This window comes from Equus asinus, unplaced genomic scaffold (genome assembly GCF_041296235.1).
Source record: "Equus asinus isolate D_3611 breed Donkey unplaced genomic scaffold, EquAss-T2T_v2 contig_96, whole genome shotgun sequence".
NCBI lineage: Eukaryota > Metazoa > Chordata > Mammalia > Perissodactyla > Equidae > Equus > Equus asinus.
The window spans coordinates 37,501-49,927 of NW_027225551.1; positions in this window are offsets into that span (position 1 = coordinate 37,501).

Genomic DNA, 12,427 nt, shown 5'->3' on the forward strand with positions numbered 1-12,427 from the left:
TTCTCGGAGGCTCGAGGGCTCCGGCGACCCGGCGGACGAGCAGCGGCGAGGCCGCCGTGGCCGCCGCCCTGCCGGGTCGACCGGCGACCCGACCCCCGTGTCTCGGGGGGGGGGGGGGGGGGGGGCGGGTCGACCAGATGTCCGCACCGAGCGCCGCGGGGCCGTGGGGCCGCGGGGCGCTCGGCCTTCTCGGAGCCCCGAGGGCTCCCTGGAGGCTGCGGACGAGCAGCCGCGAGGCCCCCGGGGCAGCCGCCCTGCCGGGTCGACCGGCGGCCCGGCCCGGACTCGGGCCCCGGGTCCCGTGGCGCGCGGGTCGACCAGATGTCCGCGCCGAGCGCCACATGGCTGCGGGTCGCTCCGGCTTCTCGCAGTCCCGAGGGTTCCGCGGGCACGTAGCTGCGAGACCCGGGCGGCTGCCCTCCGCCCGGCTCACGGGGCGCTCGTGTCCATCAGCTGGTCGTGCGGAAATCCCGTGGTTGGCCTCCCTCCCTCCCTCCCTCCCTCCCTCCCTCCCTCCCTCGTCCAGCCGCCACGTTTTCGGGGTTCGTGCGACTGGGATGAAATAGACCTTCCCAACGTCAATCGGAGATCATCCATCATACCTCTCGAGTCCCCAAAAGCCAAGAAACACGCCAACCAAAACGCTTTTATTATGCCAACGGTTCCCGTTTTCATTCCTATCGTTTAGGGAGGTTTGGTGGCAGCAGCGGCCGAAAGCAAAAGGAAACCCGAGGAAAGCGGCTCCATCCACCAGGGCTGTGTCTCATCGGTGCCGACGCAGGAGGGACGGGCTTCGTTCGTTCGTTCGCTGCGGCCCAAATTCCCGGGCCGCCCGAGGACCGCTCGCACCGGCCCGAGGGAGGGAGCCCCGGCAGGCAGGATGCCTCCGGGGAAATGGCCAAGTCGACCGCGCGACCCACAACCCGCCCGACTGGGGGCGAGAAGGAGCATGGAGGAGGACTCCGTCCCCTAGTCGGCAGACGGCCCCGGGACAGGGACGTTCGCCAAAACCTCCCCAAGGCCGCTTTCCGTGACCGAGTCGGCCTCCCCGCCTGTACTCGTCCCGGCCCGAGAAACGAGACGCGGGGTGGATCGGGACCAGGCCACGCACCAGGCCGGCCGGCGCGGCATCCTCCCTCCCCCGACCTGACCTGACCTGGACGAACGCCTCCCCATCGCCCGCCCCCGCGAGGCTGATCCGTCCGGCCGGTGAGGAGGCCGCTTGTCGGGCGCCACCTGCTGCCCGGCATCCTCTTATATAGTGTTCGAGGAGGTCGACCAGGTGGCCCGGCCTGGATTGGGGGGGGGGGGGGCGCGGGGTGCGGTGTCCCGGGCGGCGGGGGACGGGGGGGGGGTAGGAGTGGAGAGGGAAAGGTGGGCGTGGAGAATGCCGGGGTCGGGGGTCGGCGCGGGGCGGGGCGGGAGTTGGGGATAGGGGAGGGGCGGGAGGCCGTCTGGACATGGAGGGTCGGAAGAGCGGTGGTGACAATGATTTTCATTATCATTTAGAAAGAAGAACGTGGACTTCTTTAGAGGAGTCCTTTGAATAGCTTCTCCATTTAGTTAACATACATCCAAATGGAGGTCGGGAAACTTGGGTCCTGTTAACATATGGATGGAAGTGGAAAGAACTATCGCGATGACCGTCCTTGTGTTTCTTTTATTTTTTCTTTCTTCCTGCTCCCCAAAGCCGCCCCCCCCACCCCCGCCCCGCCCCGCCCCGCCCCGCCCCGTCCCGTCCCGTCCCGTCCATAGTTGTAGGTTCCAGTGGTAGGTCTTTCGCGTTTCTGCTATGTGGGACGCCGCCTCGGCGTGGCTTGAAGGGCGATGCTGGGTCTGGGGCTGCGCCCAGGATCCGAACCGGTGAAAACCTGGGCCGTCGAAGCCGGGGGCCGGGGTGGGGGGCGCTACTTGACCGTTCGTCCACGGGCTCGGCCCCCGGCCCCTTGTTTTCTAGGGAGAGAGACAGAGAGACCCGATCCATTTTCCCTTGGCCTCTAAAGCGTGCGTGTGGTCGAAAGGCGACAGAGAGAGGGGTTCTGGTCCAGAAAGCCCCGACTGCGCCGCCGCGGGGATCGGTCGGTTCCGCCCGAACCGTCCGAGTCGGAAAGGAACGGACAGCTTTCCTCCTTTGGGCCCCTGACTTGGGACCGACAGGGGAAGAGGAACAGGCCTCTCTCCCTCACACCCTGGCCCCTTCCTCCAGGACGCCCTCCTTCTAGTCAGCCCGCCTCTGGCTTTTCCACACGCCGACGACCGCTCGTCGGCATGGACCCACCTTCCTTGGGGGACACCACCACACGACTCTCCCACTCGTCTGCCTGCCTTTCGTTGGCGTCGCTGCCAAAGGCGAGGGGTAGGGGTGGCGGTGGCAGGGACGGCAGGGGCCCAGCGGCTCTCTGGCGGGTGAGGAAGTCTTGCTGGTTCTCCTAGGTCGGTGATCTTTCTCGATCTCCACACACATTCTTCGTTTGGGGAGCCAAGAGACGCCCTCTGAGGAATCCCTATGGCCAGGGTCGATCACTTACTCGCTCACTGCCTCGGCCTCGGCCTCGGCCTCTGTCCATCTTGTCTCTCTCCCTCCCTCCCTCCCTCCCTCCCTCCCTCCCTCCCTCCCTCCCTCCCTCGTCGGTCTCTGTGTGTGGACGTCTAGGTGGAGGCGAGGCAGGGAGGCCACCCACCCACCCACCCACCCACCTACCTCGTGGTTTACCACACGCTCTACACGGAGGTAGAATTCCCATCCCACCGAATCCATCCTTTCCACGGGGCACAAGCCAGTGGCCTTCGGGAGTCTCTCTCCCCAAGGTGGCGCATCCGTCATGGCTATCTATTTCCAGAAGGTTTCCGTTTCCATCCCCTCCCCCCGAAAGAAAAAACGGCCCCACTCCCGGATCTGCCCCACCACGATCACCACCACCGCTGCCGCCGCCGCCGCCGCCGCCATCTGCTGTCGCCCTCTAGGGTTGGACCGTTCTAGCTCTCTCCTCTGTGTGGAATCGCAACGTAGGTCGCCTTGGATGTCTGGCACCTCTCACTTAGCAGAAGGTTTTGGAGGCTCAGGCTGGGCCACGCTTTGGCCCGGGTCAGTGTTCCGTTCCTCCGGATGGCTTCCTCGTTTTCCACGAGAAGGAGCCGTGAAGACGGAAAGGAAGGGCGGATGGATGGCTTTTCCCGTGCTACCGAGTCCCTCTCCCCTTTTCCCCAAAGCGTGAGGGGCGGTCGAGAGGATCGTCTCTGATGACAAAAGTCAGAGGCACCCCGGGTCAGACACCGTGCGAGGCGTTGGTGTGTTCTCGAGAGGAGAACACGTCCCCGTCAGCGTTTCCTGTCGTTCTCGTTCCGAAAGGATTCACGCGCCACCCCGTCTCCCTCAAGGTCTTAGGGCTGTCGTGCTCCGCAGCCGTCACGTGTCGTGGATCCTGGGCACCACCACGCCACCCCGCCCCCCCCCCCCCGCCATAGCTGTCGATCGCTATGTGGCACGCCTACGTTTGCCCAAAAGAGCAGTCCGATGGACAGCGTGGTGCTTTTCCCAGCAGGCAGGCAGGTGAGAGTCACCCCTCTAGAAGGTTTCCAAGCCCCGTTCCATTCTCAGAGGCAGCTCCTTTGGCCATCAAGGAGGCAGGCGATGGGGGTGGGGGTGGGGATGGGGATGGGGCAGGGGCCTCTGTCCCTCTGTCGCGGTAGAAATGATTGGGAAAGGAGGGACAATGGGCGTAGGTCGACCATCCTGGGCGGTGGTGCTTTGGGAGCTTTTTCTAGAAGAAGGAGCGAACGGCGTTCCCTGGGAAGGGAGGAAACCAGAGGAGGTCCCCCTCAGACCGACCTGGCACGAGAAGGACACACACTCTCTCTCTCTCTCTCTCTCTCTCTCTCTCTCCCTTTTCTTCCTGACTTGAAATCAGGAGACAAAACTCCCCTGCCAAAGGGGCCCTCCCAAAACGGGGAGTGAGGAAGACCTCCTTCTCTTCACGGCTGAAGTTCTCCCTGCCTTTCCTGGACGGGAAGGATAGCACCTACGCCCGCTGCCGTCGGTGACTTTTAGTCCCCCTGGAGAGGAAGAAATTCTTTCCCGTGGCCGAACCCTGGCGGTTCGTTCGTGCTGCAGAGGACGTGACCCTCTCTGACACACCCAGGAACCTCCTCGCTCCGGGTCGAGGAGAGGGAGTTCTGTTCTGTGGTTTAGAATGGTGCTTAAAAAGGGATGTCGCTTACAAAGGGTCCTCGTCCCCCTTCCTAAACCTAAACGGACGGCTCGGCTCGGAGGCGTGAGATACGTTTCGCATCCTCCTCGTCGTCTTCACTCAAAGTTTTATTGGAGTTTGGAAGATTTTATTTTTTGTCTTTCCTTTTTCTCCCCAAAGCCCCCCGGTACGTAGTTGTGTGTTCTTCGCGGTGGGTCCTTCTAGCGGTGGTATGTGGGACGCCGCCTCAGCGTGGTTTGATGAGCAGTGCCGTGTCCGCGCCCGGGATCCGAACGAACCGATGAAACACTGGGCTGCCTGCAGCGGAGCGCGCGAACTTAACCACTCGGCCACGGGGCCAGCCCCTTACTGGATTTTCAAAACAACTCCGGGGGCCGGCCCGGTGGCGCGGCGGTGAAGTTCGCACGTTCTGCTCCGCCGGCCCCGGGTTCGCCGGTCCGGATCCCGGGCGCAGGACCCGGCACCGCTTGGCGAGCCACGCTGTGGCAGGCGTCCCACCTGGAAAGTAGAGGGGGATGGGCACGGATGTCAGCTCAGGGCCAGTCTTCCTCGGCCGACAGAGGAGGATTGGTGGCAGATGTTCGCTCAGGGCTCATCTTCCTCAAAAATAAAATAATAAATCGATTCGATAAAATGTCAAATAACACAACCGCGGGATCACGCTTAGAGTCACCCTTGGCCCGATGATGCCACTCCCCACCCCCCCCACCCCCCTGCCCCCCACCATTTGGAGGTGCCGTCAGTGGGATTCGTTCCTGTTTGTCCATCTTTCTTCCTCTTTTTTTTTTTTTTTTTAAAGACTGGCACCCGAGCTCATTGCCAATCTTTTCTTTTCTTTTTATTCCTCCTCCTTCTTCTTCTTCTCCCCAGAGCACCCCAGTACCTAGTTCTATATTCTCTTTGAGGGTCCCTCTGGTTCTGCCGTGTGGGACGCCACCTCAGCGTGGTTTGATGAGCGGTGCCGTGTCCGAGCCCAGGATCCGAACCTTCCAAGCCCCGGGCCGCTGAAGCGGAGCGTGCAAACTCAACCGCTCGGCCACGGGGTCAGCCCCTCCCTTCCTTCCTTCCTTCCTTCCTTCCTTCCTTCCTTCCTTCCTTCCTTCCTTCCTTCCTAAGGAGGAGGAGGCAGGCACTGTGTGAAGTCGCCAGTGAGTCTGTGGAAAGAGACGGAGGATTTCCCATGGGAAGCCGGGGCGGGGGACACGGACCGATGTCGTGCGAACTTGAAGGTGAAAGATCAAAAAACCCACACACGCCTAGAGCGGCGGGTTGCCCGTTAGGAGTTTGCTTGCCGGGCCCATAACGCAGGGCTCATCGATGAGCCAAACCGTCCGTGATCCTCAAGCAGTCTAGTAGGGTTAGAGAAAGGAGGGGGGCACTCTTTCTGCCCCAGATGAGGCGAGTTTCTCAGACAGCCACCCTGCCCCAACATCTCCCCTCCCTGCCTCCCGGCCCTTGGTGGACTGCGGCCTAAGGGTGGGGGAATTGAAGAAAGCCGTTCAATGGAAAAAAGCCCGAGGCCATGGGAGAGAGCTTCCTGCACTTGAATGAAGCCCTGACGCCAGGCCCATCGGAATGAATGGGCCTGACCTCCCCTCCCCCCTCCCCCCTCCCCCCTCCCAGGCTGGCGACTCGGCAGTGGAAGGCTAGGGGTTTCTTCCGAAATGGTGAACCGGCCCCCTTGTCCACAGGAAAACCACACACGGGTACAGCCTAGGCCGGATCTCAGGCCAAGTCGTCAGGGTGGCAAGATGATGGCGGATGAGAGGAAACTTGTTCTGGGACCGCACCGCCCCCCCCCCATCGCCTCTCTGGCTGAGAAGAGGGCTGGGGAGCGGTGAGGGTCAGGGGGAGAGTGGGGGCGGGGCCGGGACAGGGACCACCGGGCAGTAGGACGGGAGTAGCCCTGAGGCCTGCCTGCCTGCTTCCTTCCCTGCCGGCGCAGGGCTGAGAGAGGCACGGGGCACGCTGGCTCCTGCCCCTTCACTCATTCGGGAAGCCTCCTGTTGTTGCTCCTGAGGTGCCGGCTGCGGTGACAGACAGAGCAAAACTCCTCTCTCTGTCTATTTCTTCAAAGGCCCGAGTCTGAGCTACGACAGATTCCCCTGTGGCTCAACCCGCAACCTCCCATCCTGCCAGACCAGACCCCTTGTCTAAAAACCTCCACTGGAGGAGCTCTTCCACCTGACTCGGAAAGGAAACACCAGCCCCGCCTCAGCCTCACACCCACCACCACCACCACCACCCGCCCCCCCCCCCCGCCCCACTCTCCTCCGGACCCAGATACCTAACAGAGGGAACAAAAATCCAAAAATCCTGCTGCTCTCCTTCTACCACCTCCACTTCAGAAGAGTCAGTCTCCCCCGAACACCTCAGACTCTGTGACTTCCCGCGGCCTCCCTTTCCCCGTCCCCATTCTCTCCCCGGACGGGCCCCATCTTACACTTGAACGACAGCTCCACCGCTCGGGGCAGCTGGACACGATGTCCCAAAGTGGCCCGGACGGTAGCCTGGTCGATTCCAAAGGACCCACGCACGCAGTCGGCCATAAACGTGGTGTGGAGATCGTGGACGTTTGCGGGCCTCTGATGAAATCGCTGCTCCGGGGACCCCGGCGTCTAGGACCCGTCTTCTCCGTGTTCTTCACACCGTTGCTCCTGGGCCGGTTATTCTCTTCCCTCTCACTGACCTTAACGTTTTGTCTCTGCCATTGAATTTTGACTGTGCGAATGTGACTTGCCGCTGTAGGGCTGCGTGGATCTCTCAGGCATCCTGCTGTGCCGTGCGGGGGGGGGGGGGGGGAATCCTTGGTGGGTGGGTCGATAGACGTCCCTTTGGTTGTGCCCTGGAGGGGAGAGACAGAGGGGACGACTCAATCCACCACGAACGCTGATGTCGCTCCGATAAACCTGTAGCGGTGATTCTAGTTTATGGCCCGTGTCCTGAAAATAACTTCCCGAAGGGCCAGCCCGGCGGCACAGCGGTTAAGTTCGCACGTTCCGTTTTGTCAGCCAGGGGTTCGCAGGTTCGGATCCAGGGTGCGGACGTGGCGCCGCTTGGCGAGCCACGCTGTGGTCAGCGTCCCGCCTATCAAGGGGAGGGGGATGGGCACGGATGTTAGCTCGGGACCACTCTCCCGGGGCAAAAAGAGGAGAATTGGCAGCAGGTGTCAGCTCGGGGCTCGTCTTCCTCGAAAAATAAATTAATTAAATTAATAAAAACAACTTCCCAAACCTCTCTGATAACTTGAAGCTTTGAAGTTTTGCGAGGTGAAATCAGGTGATAAAAAAGTCCACGGACGGGGGCGGCCCCGTGGCCGAGTGGTTAAGTTCACAAGCTCCCCTTCGGCGGCCCAGGGTTTTGCCGGTTCAGATCCCGGGCACGGCACGGACACGGCACCGCTCGTCGGGCCGTGTGGAGGCGGCGTCCCACATGCCACAACTGGAAGGGCCCTCAACTAAGATAGACAACTATGTCATGGGGGGGATTGGGGGAGAAAAATCGGGAGGGGGGGAAAAGAAAACAAAAACGGAAGATTGGCAACAGGCGTTAGCTCTGTGAGGGCCGATCTTCCTCACCCAAAAACTAAAGTGAGATGAAATCAAATAAAGCGAAGGAAAAGATAAACCTATGAAATCCCATGTTTCTAAAAGTGGCCAAGTGTTTAGAAATTGGCCAAGCGACGGAATGCTCATGGGAAGGACAGTTCCTAATTGCTGGCTTCTTAGTTTTCACCAAAATTAAGGTTCGTGAGGGTTAAAAAATCTACTTAACAAATGCGATGAAAGCCACTAGGCCGGCCCGGTGGCGCGCTGGTTAAGTGTGCCTGTTCCGCTTCGCCGGCCCGGGGTTCGCCAGTTCGGATCCCGGGGGTGGACGTGGCACCGCTGGGCGAGCCACGTGGTGGTAGGCGTCCCACATATGAAATAGAGGAAGATGGGCACGGAGGTGAGCTCAGGGCCAGCCTTCCTCGGCAAAAAGAGGAGGATTGGCAGCAGTTAGCTCAGGGCTCATCGTCCTCAAAACAAAACAAAACAAAACAAAAAGCCACTAAAAGTGAATATGGGAAACATCTTTGTGTTCAAGGAAAGTGAGATGGCTGCCTTCAGGCAAGAGGGCCTAAAAAGTAAAGATCGTTTTGTCTGTGAAAAGGTGATCAAAGTTTCACGGGGAAAATAATCTGAGAAAAAGGCCTGTTCGTGGTCAAGTGGCCTAAAATTGGAACGAGTGGACAGATAGAAATGGCGAGCGATAGGATCTATGGGAGTCTATGAGGAAGCCATTGGGTGTCGGCCTAATTCGGCCTGACAGTGTTTTTCGAAAAGGGCCTGACGTGGCCGTCGAGCACGCATCGCATCGTAGATCCGCTTTACACATTTCCTACGGCAAGAACCAATGCCCTTAAGGGAAAGGAGCAGCTTCCCCGTGCTCGGGCCTTTCCTTAAGGAGAGGCATCTTTCCTTAGGCTAGGAGCGGATGGTTGCGCTCACCTTTGACCATCCGGCTCCCCTGTGACCACCCAGGCCCAGACAACCGACCTGCCACCCAGCAGTGTCTGTCGATCGCTGTGCCGACAGAGCAGTCTCGCGACTATCATCCAAGGGACCTTTCGATCCTATGTGAAACGTCCTCTCTGGGGGTCTAGAAGCACTCTGTACACCCCACTTCCCGGGCACCCTCTCTTCCTTCGGGAAGAAAGGCCCCGGGCCACAGTCCTCACATTTTAGCTCAGAATAAACGCACCCCGATTTTCACGGATAGATTGGTTCCGGATTATTTCCGTCGACAGAATGGAATCAAGTCAATGAGTTTCAAGATCGGAGGGAAGCTGATGCAAAATCAGAATTTGTTTTTCTCACTCCCGAAAGGATACTTTTCTCTAACTTCTAGTCTCCTCCTGATAAAGACATTGGAAAAGGTTTCTCTTGACCTCTGAGGAATCGACACCAAAGACAGAGATCCTCCATTTTGTCAGAATGATTTCCTAGGCCTCCAATGGAGGAGGCCTCCCTCGGACGGGAGCTCAGCTTTTGTTTTGCAACAGTTTTCCTCTCTCTGCTTGCCTTTAACATCTCCTTTCCCGTTCTTCTTTTTTGGAAGGGAAATACGTGCACCGCTGGGGAAAAAAAAAAAAAAAAGAATTTTCTAAATGACCAAAGAAGATCTACGACTGTTGTTATTTTGGTTTCACGGAGCAGTTCCACGTCCACATTTACTCCATTTTAAACACCCACACACACTCACAGCACGGCGCTGTGAGGATGTCCCGGGGAACTCGATTTGTGGAGGAATGGCTGTGAGGTCTCTGCCCCCCAACCCCCACCATTTGGGTGCTTCTGCTTGTTGATGAGGACGGGAAGCCCTGCTGAAATCCATATTCTTATCACCACACGTGCATCTGCACCCATGCTCCCCCCGTGTGTCGTCTTTGGGCTTTGCTGTGGCCCCGTGCGGAGGGAGACCTGTTTTGTGTTGTAAACTTTTCCGCGGCCAAGCGGCTCGGTCCTTTCCTCTACGACTTGTGGGCTCTGTCTGTCCGTCTGCCTTAGAGAGACCCTCTGGGCCGGAAGTGACAGGCTGCACACAATTCCTGACAGACTGCGGACAATTCCTCCGTCGTCACGGTCCTTCTCTGATGACGTGCATGGTTTCGGTTTGACAGCGACCCCCACCCCCCACCCCGCCGTGATTTTCTAAGTCCTCCCGGGAGCCCGGGAAGTGCTCGGGCCGCTCCGGGAAGCGGGGGCCGGCAGCCCCGGCCTGCCCCGTGGCATCTCCGGGGACTTTTCCACCTCTGTCCGCGTCAGCCAGCCGGCAGCCCCGCGCCCGGCCCGGCCCAGAAGTCACGTGGGGAGTCTGTCCCCTTCCTGGCAAGCCCACCCACCCCACCCCCCTCCCCGCCGATTTTCCAACACCTCCTTCTGCGCCCAGGGTTGCCCTGTGCTGCCTGGGAGCTCCGAGGTGGACACCCTGGGGCCTCACGTGGTGACCTCCCGGCCGCCCCAAGCGGGCCCAGAGAGAAAGAGAGAGAGAGAGAGACAGAGAGAGACAGAGACAGAGACAGAGACAGAGAGAGACAGAGACAGAGACAGAGACAGAGACAGAGAGAGACCTGACCCGGCGGTGGGCTCAGGCTGTGCACTCTCGCTGGCTGGTGACCCGGTTCCCTCCCGCTGACCCCTCCGCGCCGGTCGTTGGGCGCCATCTGGCGGCCGCTTTTACAGAGTGGCCCTCCTCCGGAGCCCCGGCGACATGAGCAAGGGATGGGACTCGCAGGACGTCTGTGTGGTTTCCAGTGTGGGGCTGTGTGGAACAGAGCTGCTAAGAACATTCATGCCCCGGATTCTGTGTGAATGAACAGGAACGTGGCCGCAGCCCCCACCCCGCCCCCCGCCCCAGCCCCCGGGAGTGGTGGGAGTGGTGCCCTCCAGACCACCCTCGGGTTGGATGCCTCCCTCCCTGGAAGGACTCACGGGACTCCACAAAAGCTGACTTCCTGGAGGTCCAGCGGAGACCCCCAAGGCCCAAGGCCCCCCCCCCCCACCCACCCACCACAGATCACTGTGGAAGCCTTAACGACCCAAGGCTCCAGCTACATACAGACGCTCTTAGGAGGCAAGATACACCAAAGGCTTATGTAGGTTGCCACTTTCGGTGGTTGTTTCCGCGGCGTGTCAGTTTTGGAACCCGCCACGCCCTTTTTCACAGAGGCCATACCGTTTCCCTTCACCACCAGTGAGGCGTGAGTGACTGACTTGGCTTCTCCGCGACCTGACTAGCAGTTTGATCCTGTTCCGGTATTTGGAAGAAGGCAGTCTCACCCATGTGTCCCCACAATGTCTCCCTCTAATTTTCTCACTTGCTTTTCCAGGGAACAGCTCACATCTTTTCATGCGCTTATCGGTCATCCATGCGTACCTCCTCCACCCCAGGTGAAAGTGCCTGCTCTGTCTATTGGTCTTCCATTCGTTTTGTATTTTTCAGTGTTGATTTCCCCCGGGTCTCCACTCCATTGTGGGTTTTGTTTTTTGTTTTTTGTTTTTTGTTTTTTTTTTTTGCTTAAAGATTGTCACCTGAGCTAGGCACTGTTGCGCTGCTTCCTCAGTTTCAGAGGGTACCTTTTTCAGGGTTGCTTTTTGACCGGGTCTCCTCGCCATTGTATTTTTTTATTTTTTTTTTTTTTGCTTAAAGATTGCCACCTGAGCTAGCCTCTGTTGCCCATCTTCTTCGGTTTCAGAGGGTAGATTTCTCAGTGTTGCTTTTTCGCCAGCTCTCCACGCCCTGGCGTCTTTTTTTTTTCTGCTTGAAGGCTGCAACCTGAGCTAGCTTCTTTTGCCCATGTTCCTCAGTTTCAGAGGGTGGATTTCTCCGTGTTGCTTTTTCCCCAGGTCTCCACACCCTTGTGTGTTTCTTTGGCTTAACGATTGCCACCTGAGGTAGCCACTGTTGCCCATCTTCGTCCGTTTCAGAGGGTGGATTTCTCAGTGTTGCCTTTTCGCCAGCTCCCCACGCCCTTGTGTGTTTCTTTTGCTTAAAGATTGTCACCTGAGCTAGGCACTGTTGCCCTGCTTCCTCAGTTTCAGAGGGTACCTTTTTCAGGGTTGCTTTTTCACCGGGTCTCCTCGCCATTGTATTTTTTTATCTTATTTTTTTTGCTTAAAGATTGCCACCTGAGCTAGCCTCTGTTGCGCTTCTTTCTCAGTTCTAGAGGGTAGATTTCTCCGTGTTGCTTTTTCCCCAGGTCTCCACGCACTTCCTTTTATTTTTCCTTAAAGATTGCCACCTGAGCTAGCCTCTGTTGCCCATCTTCGTCGGTTTCAGAGGGTAGATTTCTCACTGTTGCTTTTTTGCCAGGTCTGCACGCCCATGTGTTTTTTTTCTGCTTAAAGGTTGCAACCTGAGCTAGCTTCTTTTGCCCATGTTCGTCAGTTTCAGAGGGTGGATTTCTCCGTGTTGCTTTTTCCCCAGGTCTCCACACCCTTGTGTGTTTCTTTGGCTTAACGATTGCCACCTGAGCTAGCCTCTGTTGCCCATCTTCCTCAGTTTCAGAGGTGGATTTCTGAATGTTGCTTTTTCCCCAGGTCTCCACGCCCTTGTGTGTTTCTTTTGCTTAACGATTGCCACCTGAAGCCAGCCTCTCTTGCCCATCTTCCTCAGTTTCAGAGTGTAGATATTTCAGGGTTGCTTTTTCCCCAGGTCTCCACGCCTTTGGGTTTTGT